The following is a 17,560-nucleotide window of genomic DNA, read 5'->3' as shown; positions in this document are numbered from 1 at the left end:
ATGTAATACCCTATGGCTCAATTTTCAAACGTGGTGCTGGGCACCCTGCACTCTTGTTAAATTCAATGGGAAGGGAGGACACACAGCATCAATCAGGAGGCACTCAGGCCCTTTTGCAGGATTAAGCTAAGCCTCCCATATGATTCAATAGGGTTAAATATATTTTCCATTGGCGTCAGCCGAGCGCCCTCACCCCTGTTTAGCTAACCTATTGTAATTTAGTCCTTGTCAGGAGGCTTGGCCAAGATTGTCTGAGCTTCATCATTTCTGGACAGTTATTGGGTCTTTCAGGAGCACATTTTGCAGGAGTAAAATTCTGGGGTCATTAAGTTTCTCATTAGATCTCAAGGAGACAAGCTATCATTGGGGCAAATGAGACGTAGCTCTTTATATATAGAGAGAGAGAGAGATAGTCTCTGGCTCTCCAGCTAAAGAAGTTTCTTTTCCTTACTCCCTCAGGAAATGAAAGGGTTAATCCTACTGATGCTTCAGATTGTTAGTTTGGGAGCTCTGGCTATTGTGAATCTTTTTGTTTATTCAGACACTTGGAAGCTCCACTGGGCTAAGCACTCAAAAGTGATGTTTACATGAACATCCATCAATTGATCTGTCTCTCCATCTCATCTATCTATTGATCTATGGATCTATCATCTAATCATATCTCTTGCAACCAAAAAGAGTCAGGAGTCAGCTCTGCTAAACCCCAAGATGATTCTTTATTGGGGATTCTGGACACACAAACCCTGTAGCTGACAGCTAATCCCAATAATGCATCAGGTCATGGGACTCTTATGAAGTGCTCAGGCAGAGGGGAGACCTTGGTGCATGCTGGGAGATGGTATCTGGTTGGAGAGCCCAAAGGGAAGGGGCAAATGGGGTCATGAGTCACCTGAACTACAACTCCCATGAGGCACCATGGCAGTGCAGGTGCATGACACTTAATGCCAAACTGAAACATTGTGATTCAGTTCAACAAAACAAATTGAAATCCTTGAACTTTTCATTCTGCAAAAATGCTGATATTTTATCCTGATTTGGGATGAAAACAAATGTTGAAATATCATCATTTCCCATGAAACAGAAATTCTTATTCTCGATCAGCTCTGATTTCAAGAAACAATGGGTGAATTCCTGACCCCACTGAAGTCAATGGGAATTTTGCCATTGACTTCAATGGAGCCAGATTTCACCCAATGTATTTTGCCGCCCTTTTGAAGCAAAATTTCCCTGGAACTCTAGCAATCAGCTGAAATGGGGAGAGAACTATTCTGAAATGCAAATGGAAAGGGGCTGTTGGAATGGGGAGGGGGGGATCAGTTTTGAAATGCAAATAAGGTCATAGATATCAAGATTTTCCATCACCCCTCCCTCACTCTCAAATAATTGTTTTGGAAGTGATTCCTATTGCATGGGATACATAGCTATATCCAGACGTAACTGTGAGAAAAGCCACTAGTACTAGCACCCCAAAGGCTACAAAAGGTCATGAAAGTCTTTTGTGCAGTGGTTAAAAAAATAAAACAATAAACCTCTATTGAGTGCACTTAATGGCTTAGCACAGGGATGGCCAAGCTGAGCCTGAGAAGCAGCCAGAATTTACCAATGTACATTGCCAAAGAGCCACAGTAATACGTCAGCAGCTCCCCAATAGCTCCCGCACCCGCTCCCAGTGCCTCCCACCCAACAGCAGCCCCGCCAATCAGCACCTCCCCCTCCCTCCCCGCACCTCCCGATCAGCTGTTTCATGGCGTGCAGGAGGCTCGGAGGGGGAGGAGTGAGGGCACGGCAGGCTCAGGGGAGGGGGCGGGAAGGGCTGGAGTGGTGGCAGAGCCAGGGGTTGAGCAGTGAGCACTCCCTGACACATTGGAAAGTTGGTGCCTGTAGCTTGAGCCCCGGAGTCGGTGCCTTTACAAGGAGCCGCATATTAACTTCTTTAGAGCCGCATGTGACTCCGGAGCCACAGGTTGGCCACCCCTGATTTCCTGCTGAGAGCACTGATTCATGAGTCATTGGAGCTTGCATTGTTTTTGTTTCTCTGGACCCCTTGTTGATCTGGGATAGTTTCAGCCAGCTCCTTAATGACTCTGTTCATTCCAGCCAGACAAGGAGGTGACACACACACCTCTGCCTCTTAGTCTGCCTTGAGAGCAATCTGAATCCTTTCCCCCTTATTGGGTGGTAATGCAGAGTATGGAGGGAAACATGAATGTCCCAGCAATGACTTCATTGCTGCATGAAGTCCAATTAGGATAATAAATAAAGCTCATTGTTGCACATGGAAGGTTTGAGGTGGTGTTTGGTTTTTTTGGTCAAAGGCACTTAATCATGCCATTGGAAGCACCATTCACCTTGGCCCCAGTCCAGCCTCTCAAGATACTGAGAGGGGAAGGTGAGGTTCTGTGCAGCACTGGATTCCCTGGCCCAGCCCTTGCCCATTCACTCCATAGCATCTCCTGACGTATGCAGCTCCCTCCCCCTCCCCCCCACTACCCCACCACATCCATGAACAGTGGATCCCTCCCAAGTCATCTGCATCTGCAGGAGGAGGGGATGGATTTGACTATTTGAGTCGGATCCTGCAGCGGTGAAATCAATGGGAAGAGGACCAAACTGTTCGAGAGAACTCATGTCACACAAAAGCAAAACAAAGCAGAAGCTGTTGGGCCAGAGGGAGCATGGGAACTGGAGAAAGCTTGTGCTCCAAAATACAGCCCTGGCGCCAGATCCTGAGCCAGTTTAGTCTGCTTGGAGGTGATTTGGCAACATGGCATGGACTCAAAGCTGGCCCACATGCAAGGAAATACTTCAGTGGGGTAGTGCAACAAAATGCTCCCTGCCCCACAGCTCCTGGCATAGGGGTCTGTTGGGGACATGATGACCACCATTTTGTTGCACCACCAAGATCCCCAGCTTTCAAAATGGCATCTAGGAGCCTTTGCAGTCAAATGTTACTTAGAGTATCCTCATGGTTATGCTGGGAGAAAATTGGCCCCCAACCTGCCTCAGGACTGGGAAATAGCCAGGCACCTAAAACCAGTTTTGCCCCTCTCTATTCCCAGGTCCTGCACTGAGCATGGCTTGGCTGGACCGAAGGATTAGGTCCCCTTGCAGACAGTGGGAGTTTTGCTATTGACGTCCATAAAGCCAGGATTTCACCCCTTGTCTTTTTCATAGACCTAACCCTGCAAGGTGGCAAATCGCCCCAATTCCCATTGATGACAATAGAGACTGAAGGTGCTTAGCATCTTGTTGGATCAGGACCTTACGAAAATTCCCTTCCCTCCTTTCCCACCTCATGTAGCTCCAAACTGTCTAAGTCTACTAGTATGCAGTGTTGTTGTAGCCATGTTGATCCCGGGATATTAGAGAGACAAGGTGAGTGAGGTAATATCTTTTATTGGGCCAACTTCTGTTGGTGAGGGAGACAAGCTTTCAAGCTTACACGGAGCTCTTCTTCAGGTCTGGGAAACTTACTCAAAGTGTCACAGCTAAATACAAGCTGGGACAGATGGTTTAACATAAGTAGTTAAGATATTTCAAGGGACTATTCAAGATGAAATATGTGTGAACTACTTATGCTAAACCATCTGTTCCATCTTGTATTTAGCTGCAACATAGGAGTACGTTTCCCAGACCTGAAGAAGAACTCTGTGTAAGCTTGAAAGTTTGTCTCTCTCAGCAAAAGAAGTTGGCCCAATAAAAATATATTAGTTCACCCACCTTGCCTGTCAAGTCTAGCTAAGACTTATAATATAGGCATTGTATAAACAATATATTGCAGTCATGACATCCATCTAGCTTAAACATCCATCTAGCCAGTTCCTTTTGTGCTGTGTTAAAATCTCTCAGTTCTTTAGTCTTTTATTTTAGTAAATTAGTAAATATTATCTGCAAAGAACACTTATGCAAAACCTTTTCTGAAAATCAGTGCACCCTGGCTAAGGAGTGGCACTCCATCTACTTAGAGACCTCAGACAGTGTATTAACTCAGGATAGGAAACGTGAAGCAAATACCTAATCTCTATCCTCCTCTATTAATCTCCTTTAATCCACCAAGGTTTTTGTCACGTTTTCAATTAAGAGCCATTCAATAATTTATTCATTTGCCAAAGAGGCAGAAGTCTCAGTCCCACTGACAGTGTGTAGCTACTGCTTTGAATGGGTGAACAAAGGGGCTGGATTTCAGACTGAGACAAGTGGGAACAGTCATTAGATCAATGACGGGAGAGGCAAGCCCTTTTGACTAAGGCTTATTCAGTATTGCTAATCCCAGCTATCCAAAATTGGGAGTCAGGTTTCAGAGAATCCTGAGATTTGCTTATAAACAAGGGTTTTATGAAAAAAATAGGAGTTCTTTTTATTTGCCCTTTTACTTCTAAGTCTTTAGGCTACACCTGAGTCATGTTTTCAAGCTTTTTCTCTCCATCCATCAGGGTTTTATATGTGAAAACTGAGATTCTCATGTAATCCTAGTTTTTCAGGCACTGGGGCTTTAAGAAAGAAAACCGAACATCATGAGGCTTATGATAAAATCACGAGAATTGGCAACACTTGCAAACCTTTTAAAAATGCATAAAGGACAAGACACATTACAGACGGGACTCAAAGGGAGAGTGACGCCATCATGTGGCTGGGAGCCAGAAGAAACTGGCCCAACTCTTGTCTTTGTCACAGACATGCAGGTGTGACATTGGGCAAGTTAGTTAATCTCTCTGTGCTTTGTTCTCCCTCTATAAGGAGCAATAATACCACTTCCTTTCTCCAACACTGTGTCTGCTGTCTTGTGTAGACCACAGGCTCTTTGGGACAGACACTGCCTTTTTCTGTGTGTCTAGCAAAAGAAGGCCCTGATATTGTTTGGGACCTATAGACAATTCTGAAATATAGATAATAATGTTAGAACTTGATGGAGCCAATCCAGAGGCACGAACTTTCTAATGTGCCGGGGAATGCTCAACCCCCTACTCTGCCCCAGGCCCTGCCCCCACTCCACCCCTTTCCCCAAGCCCACACCCCTGCCCGGTCTCTTCCTGCCCCGTTACGCCCCCTCCCCCGAGTGTGCCCCAACCTCATTCCTCCCTCCCCTCCCCAGTGCCTGCTGCACACTGAGGAACAGCTGATCATGACGGGCAGGAGGCGCTGGGAGGGAAGGGAAGGTGCTGATCGTCAGGGCTCCTGGTGGGTGCTCAGCACCCACCATTTTTTCCCCCATGGGTGTGCTCCAGCACCGGAGCACCCACAGAGTCAGCACCTATGAGTTGATCAATAAACGGGATAATAAACATAGTAACTCTCACAGTTCAGGGCAGCTGCACTTCCTTTCCCCTTTCATGGCCCACCAAAAGCACTGACTCTAGGCTAACTTCTCCTCAGCCATCACCTTCCTTAGGTGGATACCTGCATCTGACTCCCTCCAGACCAGGGTTTTTCCAGCCTGAACAGTTCTTTGCCTACCCTGTGATATCCCCAGCAAGCCAGACTGCCTAGACAGCCCAGCATCTGTGCTTTGCTTTCTCTCTGAAGGCTATGAACAATTTCATTGCCATTCATTATAAGTTCCCACCCAGCCCCTTCTAAGCAAGCATGTTTATTCTTAATGTGCAAGCATGACAGAGAAAACTTATAAAAACAATATAAGTTCCTATACACATGCTAAAAGCTCACCAGAGGTCACCCATCAGTCTTATGGGCCTTAGTAACCCAAAGTCTTTCCAGCCCTTCCCAGAAAGGAGTGGGGGCCCCTTTGGACAGAAGGTCCTATCTGTTTGCTGGATCAGAAAGAAGGCCCTGAGGCTATTTAAATTCAGGCTATTTATCCAGGAGTCATTACTTTGGTCTCTGGAGAATCCAGTCTGAATAGGTATAGGCGAGCATCCCCAGCTAGTGGTACTTCTCCAAATGTGTTGCGACCTGTGTGGATTTGCCTAATCATCCCCCTCTGCAATGTTTTTTAGTCCCTGGCGGAGTTGTGGGTCCCTTTCCACAGGGGATTACACACAGTCCCTTTCCCACAATGATACATAAATGTAACAAAGTAAGATCTCCCAAAATTATGGCGGGAAATTGACATATCTGTCACCATAACATTCAGCTGAGAGAAAATCACTCCGATGCTTACCAGCTCACCTAGAACTGGGGGGCTTCCAGTTGATTGTAGCTCATACCAGTCCAGCCAGCAGGAGGTGACTTCCCACTGGGCGTGTGTCTACACAGCTGGCCCATGCACAGACTAAGGGGCTTAGACTGTCGGGACTGTTCAATTGCAGTGAAGATTTCCAGTCCCTGGTGGAGCCCAGGCTCTAGGACTATAAAAGGTAGGAGGGTCCCAGAGCTTGGACTGCAGCCAGAGCCCAGAAGTCTACACTGCAACTAAACAGCCTCACAGCCTGAGCCCTGTGAGACTGAGTCAGCTGGCATGAGCCAGCTGCAGGTGTCTAATTGCACTGTAGACATACCCTGGGATGTGCTAGGAGTAGTTTGCTGGATGCTGCTATGGTTCTAAATGCAAATGCGACTGCAGTGACCGTGATGACGTTTACCTCTCTGTCAAAGGTCTGTGAATCGCCATGTTCCCATCTGACCCTTATTTTGAAGGGTTAAATGGGATATAAGTGGAGCTGAGTGAAATTTTGAAGCAAAACTTTTTTTTCCCGCTTTCAGGTGAAAAATAAAGACTATGAACATCGAACCATTTGGAATGTGTCAATTTCAACCAAATTGTTTCTCTTAGGAAAGAAAAAAGCCAAAAAAAAAAAAAAATCCAGGAAAATCAAAAGTTTCAATTTTTTTGGTCCCAAATGACTGTTTCAAAATTTCCTTTAGTTGTTTTTTAATAAACATTTGAAATGGTCAAAATCAAAATGAAATGTTTCAATTTTGTCAAAATGTAACATTTTGTTGGACCCAAAACAAATTTTTTGAATGAGCAATTCAATGAAAATTTCAAAATATTTCATTTTCAGTTTGATTCAAATCACTCCCCCCGCCCGATTTTTCCAGAATTGCCAACAGACTGAAAAATCAGTTAGTTGCACAGTTGTAGATATAAGTGCTGCAGAGGTTTTTATGCTGGCTCCCTGCACAGGAGTGAATTTGACACTTTGCAAGGAGCACATTAAAAACACAAAACTGTCATCTCACCCACATGCAGCTCTGTGCTCACCCTGCCCCTTTTCTGAGTCGTACCTTGTCTCCTGCTAGGAAATAAAACCCAGGGTGTTGTGTTAATTTCATTTGAAATGATTAATGTGGAGAACAGTGTATAACAGCAATGAAAAGTTTACAGGAAGCTTCTTTCTGTAATTAAAAGCAATGCCTGTGAAAATGTCTCTGGGTAAGGTTGCAAAAAGTAATACCGCTAAAAAAATCAAAATTTTAAAGGAAAATAATAACCTATGGATTGACTAGCCTGGAAGAGATGGATTATATATTGTTTTCATACAGTAGCAATTATCTGCACCTGTTTTCACCAGTTCTTGGCTAAGGAACTTTTGAGCAAAGGGCTTGTTTTGGGAAAGGCATAAGAAACCAGGAAGAAATTAAGGTGTCTGGGTAAACAAGTAGATAAAGCTGGTTCTTGAGCACCAAGTGGGCTTTTTGGCACTCACAGTGTGCTCCTACATGCTGCAGAATATCAGGTCTCATCCTTACCATCTGGACCAATAAGCAAGACTTCATTAGAAACACAGATTTATTGTAAATCTGCATTTGTAATTAGAAAATGTGTTTGCTAATTGAGTCTCTTTGATGCAAGTTTCACAATCTGATGTCAGTTCCACTTAGAAAGGTATATAGTGCTTTTATTCATATTGATATATTTCATGCATTGTTACCTGTGGCTAGAATTCTTTGCTGATTGGAACTATTTCCAACTTGCTCTCAAAAAGAACAGTGTCACACTGGCTATTTATAAAGCGTATTCTGCCCAAAATGGCATTCAGCAAATTCCTTTTTTAAGTTGTTTTTCTGTTCTTTATATTTCTGACTACAAAACAAGAGACTGTTATTTTAGTTCTGAGAAGGGAGACTTTCAAATTAAACCCCAAGTGCCACAGGAAGCACTGCTGATGGCTCGGTAGGTGGCACTGTTCTCTCTGAGTCCGTACTCAGTCAATGACTGCCAAGGGATGGGGTGAGGGATGTTGTCTTGGTGATGGTGTAATCTTTCAAATGAGATGTAAAACAGAAGTCCTGACTACATGTGATCATCAAAGATCCCGTGTAAAATCTGGTGCTGTGGCCCATTTCCATCTAGGTCAATTGTATTCCACCTCTTTGAATGCCCCCTGCAGTTTCAATGGTGGGTGATGTCCCTCACTTCCTGTCCTAAAAACAGTGTGCTCTTGTTTGCTGCTGAGCAGCTGCTAATGTTGCAAGGCATATGTAGCTCTTGTAAAGTTCTTTGAGAACCTAGAGAAGGGGAGCCCTATAGAAGTGCAAGATCTTATTATTCATATAATCCAAATAAATTGATTAAATAAATGCATATAAATAACTGGCCGGGGAAACCTAGCTGCTCAGATGTAGCTTAATGTTCAGCCATGCTATAAAATCTGCAAGAGCAGCAAACCTGCTCCTTCCAGTACTCCAGTTGCAAAAGCTGTCTTGTAGAATAACATCTTCAGATACAGGAGAAGAGGACGTACATTTAACCCTTAGGACTCTGTGGCCAGTTTATATGCATGGGTTGTAGTGGCTGGGTTAGCTGAAGCTTTACATTTCCATACATTGCGTGGGAATAAGCTATACTGATATAAGACCATTTCTTATCAGTATGATAGTAGCCTGTAACAGGCTTCACTTCCGGGCCAGGGGGCCTAGTGGGCAGGCTGTGGCTCCTCTGGTGACCAAGTGATAGTCTGTCGTCCCCCAGTTCCCTTGGTTGGGCCAAGGGGGAAGGAAGGGGAGGAGACCTGGGACATCCCGGCCCAAGGGGGTAGGGTGAGGAGTGTTTCAGGCCATTCTTGCTGATCCCCCAGACCAGCTTCTCCTTGGTCACTTCCTGTCTCCCCAGTTCTCTCCTCTGTTTGGGGCATGGTCCTGGCACTCTGCTATCCCAACACTTCTATCCAAGCACACACTGGGTTAGGTAAAACAATAAAACAAGTTTATTAACTACAGAAAGATTGATTTTAGGTGATTACAAGTAATGAGGCACAAGAGTCAGAATTGGTTACAAGAAAAGAAAAGATAAAACTCAATATCTAAACTAGCAAGCTAAATGAATTCAAAGCAAAGGTTTCTCTCACCACATGCTTTAGTAGTCTTACTGGCTGGAATCCTTTCACCAGAACCCTTCCCCCAGTTCAGTATGAATTTCCTTGTCCTTCAGGTGTCTTTGATGCCATGGGCAGAGAGAAAGGGAGGAGTCTTTTGGGGGTGTCTGTTCCCCTTTTTTCTAGTTCTCTCTTTTTTGAAAATCATCTCCAGCTGAGGTTCTGGAGACAGCAAGTTTATGGAGACAGGAACCTTTGCCAAGATGTGCGTTTCTTGCTCACACCTTTTATCCTGCCAAAGAACGGATACTTAACCAGGTAATAGTCCATTTGATTTTGTTGACACCCAGCTGAAGCATCAGTTTGCCTTTGTCTCTGAGGAACTGGTTTGTACCTGCTTTTCGAAACTTGGAACATGTCTCAGCAATGTCACACAGTAGACAGCAATTGAAGCTATGGTCATCAGCCACCAACTCCGTTGGGCTGGTCACTTTCTTCAAATGCCAGAATGTAGACTCCTGATGCAGGTCATGTTCTCACAACTGAGCCATGGCCAACAGTCAACGGGAAGGTGAAAAAAGCGCTTCTAAGACACCCTCAAAGTCAACGTGAAAAAACGCAATATTGACATAAACTCATGGGAAACCCAAGCCCTCTATCGACCAAAATGAAAAAGGACTTTGTGGCAAGGATGCCAGTATTTTGAGATCCAACAGAGACAACAGGAAATGGAGAAACAAAAGCAAGCAAGCAAGCAAGCAAGCAAGCAAGCAAGCAAGAAAGAAAGAAAGAAAGAAAGAAAGAAAGAAAGAAAGAAAGAAAGAAAGAAAGAATGCTCCACAGTCTGTTCCATTGGGAAATGTCCACCCCTTCCACTGGGAAATGTCTGCCCCAAATGTGACAAGTCTGTGGATTCCAGCTAGGTCTCATTAATCACTTGTGGATCCACCAGCGAGAACTGGCTGTCATTTTATTGGAGGACAGTCATCCTAGAATGCAAAAGGATTGCCAATGAGCATAGAATCTTATAACTTTCTATACAATGTTGCCGCACGTATTTTACCAGGACAACAATGATCAGCAAATTATGAGTTTTCAAATGATACCTCACAAGGCATACTTTGTAAAAAAAAAATATCATAGTCTTATAAAAGGGTTGAACATAATACACATTGTCACACTGAACAGCTCTACAGTGCTCCATAGATGGGAAAGAGGTTGGGGAAAGAACCATCCTAATTTACCTCCTGTTCATCTGCCCAGTGCCCAGGCTGAGAGATGGGATAAAGATTCAAGCCTCAGTGAAGTAAATACCAGTGGCTTAATGAAGCCACTCTGACAACCAGCTGCATTAGCTATAATCAGGAAAAATGCATATTGCGAAAGACACAAGAGTGTGGCAGATGAGTTTAGCGTTCCTAATAAAAAAATCTAATTCTCCTAATCTGCATCAAACACTAAAAGCTACATGCTACCAATTATTTTCTTCTAGTTTTAATTTACAATAATCAGTTATAATAGAGGAAATTAATTCTTAGTTTAATTTTGCAGGTTGTGTGCTTAGAATCCCATTCTCCCCCCTCCCTCATCTCTCCCTTTCTTGATGCTGGAAATTAAATAAATAAATTAAATAAAGCCTCCTCTAACTACAGTAGAGTCAGTTAAAATGGAACACTGGGCTTAATTGTTTGCTAATCATTGTGAACTTTGGGGTAATTTGCTCCTTGCTGCAGCCTCAAAATAAGGTTTAGACTAATTAGTGTTGTTTACCTTCTCATATTCAGGGTTCTTCCAACTTCAAGCCATGAAGAACTGCATCAGCATCCCAGAGCAGGAACTTGATTCTGAGCTCCCTTTTACTCCACTGAAGTCTGTGGATTTTTAGTCCGATTTACACCAATTTGACTAAAGACAGAATTGGGCCTCAGGACTTGAGAACAAGTGAAGCCGAAAATCCCACATGCTATGAGGTTTTAGCAAGACTAGTGCTCTCACTCAGCAAAGCACTGAAACACAGTCATACTCTTTAAACCCATGAATAGCCCCACAGAACTCAATGGGATTAACATGCTTAAAGTTCTGCATGTCCTCAGGTGCTTTGCCTAACTGCATACTGGGACGACACTTCAGGAGACTGGTTAGTACCATATAGACGTCCAGGTTGATAGGGTGTATTCATCCACTAAAGAGAATAGCTCTTCACCATAAAATTTACACTGGTGTAAATCAGGAGTGACTACAGAAGCCAAGAGAGTTACATTGATGAAAAGTGGGTGTGAGGTGAAAGTCAGGCCTGGTGAGTTCACTCAAGGCTCTCAGTACTGGGAGGCACACAACACACAGATTTTCAACAGCTACCATGCCTACAGGATAGACCTGATTCTCCTCTCCCTTACTCTTTACACTGTGTCACTCTGTCAGGGGTTCCACCCCCTCCCCACTCTGAACTCTGGGGTACAGATGTGGAGACCTGCATGAAAGACCCTCTAATCTTATATTCTACCAGCTTAGAATAAAACTTCTCTAAGGTACTAATTCCTTAGACAGATATTGCTGCCACCACCAAGTGATTTTCACAAAATGTTCAGGGAAGGGTCACTTGGAATCCCTATCCCCCTAAAATATCCCCCAAGCTCCTTCACCCCCTTTCCTGGGGAGGCCTGAGAATACACTACCAACCAGTTGTCTTAGCAATGTGAGCACAGACCAGACCCTTTGTCTTCAGGATACTGAAATCAATCAGGTTCTTAAAAGAAGATCTTTATTTATAAAGAAAAAAATAAAAGAATCATATCTGCAAAATAAGGATGGCAGATAACTTTACAGGGTAATAAAAAGATTTAAAACACAGAGGATTCCCCTCTGGGCTCAGCTTCACAGTTACAAAAACAGGAATGTAGCCTGTAGCCTAGGAAAATTCATAAGCCAAAACAAAAGATAACCTAACACATTTTCTTGTCCTACTCACAGTTTCTGTGATTTTAGATAGATTATTCCAGGTATATTTTCAGGAAATATTGTACCTGCTTGGCTTCTCCCTCCGTCCAGAGAGGGAACAACCCACAGAACAAACAAATCCTTCCCCCCAGATTTAGCTTCAGAGATATTAAGGTCAGAAGGGACCATTATGATCATCTAGTCTGACCTCCTGCACAACACAGGCCACAGAATCTCACCCACTCCTGCAAAAAACCTTTCACCTATGTCTGAGCTATTGAAGTCCTCAAATCGTGGTTTAAAGACTTCAAGGAGCAGAGAATCCTCCAGCAAGTGACCTGTGCCCCACGCTACAGAGGAAGGTGAAAAACCTCCATGGTCTCTTCCAATCTGCCCTGGAGGAAAATTCCTTCCCGACCCCAATTACGGCGATCAGCTAAACCCTGAGCATATGGGCAAGATTCACCAGCCAGATACCCAGGAAAGAATTCTCTGTAGTATTAGGAAGAGGTCATGGGCTTGTGAAGTGGAACCAAATATAGGGGATTGTTAATGAGGTACATTATAAGACAGTTGATGGATTTTTGATGGGACATTAGTGGCTGCAAGAGTGGGGGCTGTGGTCTTAATAGGGAATTTGTGAACCAAGGCTTTCTCAGGTGGGGATTGGACAGCTTCATAGGCCCTGACTCTGTGGGGGCTATAGGGCTGGAGCACCCACGGAAAAAAATTAGTGGATGCCCCCTTCGCCCCCTGGCACCTCCCATCCCCAACAGCTCTGCCGATCAACTCCTCTACTGCCCTCCCAGCGCCTCCCACCCACCACAGATCAGCTGTTCTGTGGTGTGCAGGAGGTGCTGGGGGGAGAGGGAGGAGCAGGGATGGGACACGCTCGGTGGAGGAGGCGGAACTGGGGGGGAATAGGTGGGGCGCGGTTGGAAATAGGTGGGGGGGGCTTCGGGAAAAGAGTGGGGTGGGGGTGGGGCCTGAGACAGAGCAGGTGTGGGAAGAGGCAGGGTGGGGACTTGGGGGAAGGGATGGAGTGGGGGTGGGACCTGGAGTGGAGCAGGCGATAGTTGAGCACCCTCGGTGCAAGGAGGAAGCCGACGCCTGTAGAGAACTCCCCATAAACATCCACAAAAATTACCTCACTTCAGATCCCTTATTCAAACCCTCCTTTACTGTGATGCCTACAAAAACATGACTACAGTTAGGCTGCTGGTGCACTGAGACCACTGCCTAGCATGCTGGCCAGCACTGTCTCATTGTTTCCTTTTAGTCCCCATCAGTTTGTATCCATCCCTTGTCTCTTGTCTTATACAGATTGAAAGCGCTTTGTTATTATTATTTATGTGTATGATAGTAATGCCTCGGCACCCCGATCGTGGCCCAAGACCCAATTGTGGTACGTGCTGTGCACACACACACATACATACACACAACAAAAAGACAGTCTCTGTTAGGTTGATCAGATGTCCTGATTTTATAGGGACAGTCCCGATGGCGCTTTGTCTTATATAGGTGCCTATTGCCCCCCACTTGCCTCACACTTGCTTATCTGGTCACTCTAGTCTCTGTCCCAAAGAGTTTACAATCTAAGTGGTAGAAAGGGTCAGAGGGCTGCTGCCAATGAGAGGCTTCTGGGAAGATACGCTGGGAGGGAAAGCAGGGTAGGCATTTGTCATCAGCAAAGTGCCTCATGATGTGGCTGGGGCTGTCCACAGTGGCTCATCTTCCACAGCCAGTTCTGCTCATCCTTGGGCTGGTCTAACCTGAAGCCACAAGCCAGGAAGAGCCAGGAAGGTGGAACGGTTTGGCTCCTCTCCGCTCCAGCAGGTCTAACCCTTCCCTACGCCGTACTCTGGGTCTCACCCCTCTCCCCTTGCTGAACCACACACACATGCTGGAACTAGGGGTGCTGGCTTGAAGTGGTTCCCCTCCCATGCAGGGTTTACAGGTTGATTCAATGGCTCTCAGCATCCTCCCCCCATACAAATTTTTCCAGCTCCCCTGCTCACCCAGTCTCCCCAGCCCGCTCCTTCCTCTTCCCCCATCCTTCCCATCTCTTTCTAGCTCCTGCCCCTTCCCTTCATCCGCCCCCTGCCTCTCCCACCCAGACCCCTGAGCCCACGCCTGGCTTCTCCAGGGCAGCGAGCGGGTGGGGGGGGGAACTGCAGCTGCAGCCACCGCTGGGGGCGCTACAGAGCAGCGACCTGCGGCAGCCGCGGCTGGGGAGGGGAGCAGCCCCACCTGCCACGTGACTCACAGGCCGTTGGGCTCAAGCCCCAGCCCGGCGCCGAGCTGTGTCCGCCCCACACCACACCTCAATGGGGGCGGGAGCGCTGCGGTCACGTGGGCTCGGAGTGATGTAATTCCCCTCCCCCCTCCTGCCCCTCCGCGAGCCGTCGGAGCCGGGCGCTCGCTCGCTCTGTGTGCGCGTGTGGCTCGCGCTGACCACCGCCACCCGCAGCGGGGAAAAAAAAAAGAAAGAAAAAAGATTTGAAAGTATGTTCTTTGCTCCTTCTGGTCACGTGCCAAGTAGGTTATTTGAACGGCTTCACTCTTTCCAGGTAAGGCAATCCAGTGCAGTTGCCAAGGATACGTGCAGGTTGCTACCCTTTCCCCCTGTATTCCTGACATATTCCATTGACCTCGGTGGGGATCTACGCTGCTGTGAATGAGCAGCACATCTGTCAGGGCTGGGTCTTTATGTCTCCAGGGAGCTGGGCTAAACCTTAACGATTGTGCTTGACAGGTAAGAAGGTGAGGCTACAGAAGAGGGTCCAGATGTGCCTTGAGTTCTGGGCTGGCAGTTTGGAGCAGTCCTTATAAGAGGTGGCATAGTGCAAACCATCCCTACTCTTTCTTGTGACCTCTTCAGATTCACCAACAGCTCAAATGCTGCCACGGCTGGTAGTGCCAACCCCGAGTGTTGAAAAATCATAAGTCAGGCCCCCAAAACCATCACAGTGGTTGGAAAATCCTGAGCGCTGTTAGTCCCAAGAACTTCTCCTGCACCAGGGTGAATTCCACCCCAAATTTATATACTCAGCACCAGCTACACAGAGGCAGTTATGCTTTTCGCTGACACTTTGGTGGTGTCATTTTACAGAAGACTCAAGGCCAAGTGACTTTCATGAACCTTGAAGGACAATCGTCCCCTTCCACTATGCTGCTGGCAGTGCCCCATTGTTCTGAGGAGATGGAATTTGTACATAGGTTAAAGAAATAAGGGAGACAGCTAACCTAGTGCCAAATGTGTTAAGCATAGGTCTGAGAGCCCATCAGAAGGTTGGTGTGCAGCATCCAAAGTCCTAAAGCAATTCCAGAGGATTGCATGTCTTGGCTTGCAAAACATACATGCTTCATAAATGATAAAATTATATTTGGGGCTAAAATTTTATGTGGTGTGCAACCTATTGACATCCAGCCTTTCTCAACTATACAAAGAGATTTTCTGAAGCAGCAATAGCTGAGAACAGCTGTTACATGATATAAACCTAACAGAAGCCTGCTGGCATCAAGGAGATGCTCATTTTTTTCCCCCTCTGATAGTAGCTGCTAAGGGAGGGTTTCCTGTCATGTTAAGTAGCATGTGATGTGATCATCACTAAAAGCCAAAGGCCACTTTTTTACATGGGTGCAGCTCCTGTTCTAGCCCAAAGAAGCTTAAAAGTAAAAAAATTAAATGGAAAGAGCTATTTTGGACAACAGAGGAAACCTAAATGTTGGGCTAATGGCCTGTCCATTCTTGGGAACTGGTTCAGGTTGGCGGGGACCAAAAGTTGTTCCCACACTCTGCTCTTAGCTTCTCACATGGCATGGGTGGCCAGTGCACTTATTTCATTTGCCCCCATGGAAAGGTGACTGCCACTGTTTTTTTCTCTGAGACAGATGTAGCCACAATTATCCAGAGCTTTGTGACATTCAGCTGGACTCACCCATATGTGGCTAGCCTTGAAGACGGTATGGCCAGGTCACAATGTGTCTTCCTTCTCACCCAGAAACTCAGCCATAAGTTTCCCATCCCATGAAACATTTGGCGGTTCCCCCCGTCTCCGTTCTGTATGGCGATGAAAGGAGAGCAAGGGAGAACCAAGAGCCCAGTGGTTAGGGGCACTCACCTGGGCAATGCGAGACCCAGCTTCCAACTCCTGGTCGGACTTAGGCAGAGAAGGGGCTTGACCTTGGGTGTTCTAGGGCAGTGGGTATCAAGCTTATTGCAGTATGCCCCCCTTCTTTGTGGCTGTCATCAGATTTAAATGTCAGGTGGCTAGCAGTTTTCAGTGTAGGGTCACAATCTCTCAAATTTCTCCCAGCTCCCTTCAACTCATTAGCAAAAGGAAGCCTATAATGAGAGTTTGTGATCTAGTGGTTAGGTGACCAGGACTCTGGGTTTCTATTCCCAGCTCTGCCAATGAGTTGCTGACTAACTTTAGAAAAGTAATTTAACAATTACACAAGTGATTGGGCTCCATACAGGGGAGCCCTCCATACAACTTTGAATGATGTTAAGCACGTAATATATTTGTTTCTTTTTCTGGTAATTCTTTGCTCTGGCTGCACCCCCGAGGCAAATTGCAAGTGACACAGGGAAAAGTCCCTGGCCACAATCTCCGTGCTAGGCAGTCACTTCAATAGCTTGCTGTCTGCTTGGCCAAGCACAAAGAGTTGGTGCACATGAGTCCATGAAGTTCACCAGGAATTCCCCCAACCTCCCCATCCCATGGGCTTAGGTCACAATACAAACTCAAGGACAGCCCATCAGCTAGCATAGATCAGCACAGCTCCATTGAAATCAACAAACTGTGTGCTGGCCCATGCCAGCTGAGGATATGGCCCAATGTCAAAATTTAGCCCAACTTCAGCAACAATAGTGATCAGGCTGAATTGTCACCATTCTGACGAGTCCAGATCTGCGAATGGGTTGCTTTGGAGCCATCTCTAGCTCTAAAGATTCTCTAAGCTCATTTTCCAGTGATTTGGGGTCCAGTTTTGAGACAGCTGGTTCTCATTTAGAGTATTTTGCTGAATCCATGGACCCAAACTCTTGAGTTTCTCTGTAGTAGGTCTCTGGGCCTGGACATGTAAGCCGCCCAATCCATACTGAATTACCCAATGAAGCCACTGGCATTCCACACAGACAGTGGCTTCTGGAGCCTGCCTTTGGCCTGAAAGTTACAGACAACTAACTTTTCCCCTGAACAAGAAAGTTGTGCAAAGTGATATTCATTGTGCAATGATGACCTTACAGGAGATACACAGATTCCAATGTCCATGGGGCTACAGCTGAATCTGTCTCTTTTCCCCTGAAATTCTGCTTTAATTTCATGAGAAGGTCTGAGTCCCGAGTGAGTTTGGGCTTCTTTTAGAAATCCGTGACCAGGTTCTATCCCCATATTTTTGCA

The sequence above is a fragment of the Dermochelys coriacea genome, chromosome 19 (assembly GCF_009764565.3).
Source record: "Dermochelys coriacea isolate rDerCor1 chromosome 19, rDerCor1.pri.v4, whole genome shotgun sequence".
Taxonomy (NCBI): Eukaryota; Metazoa; Chordata; order Testudines; family Dermochelyidae; genus Dermochelys; species Dermochelys coriacea.
The sequence above is the reverse complement of the archived record's forward strand: the minus strand, read 5'-3'. Positions refer to the sequence as shown.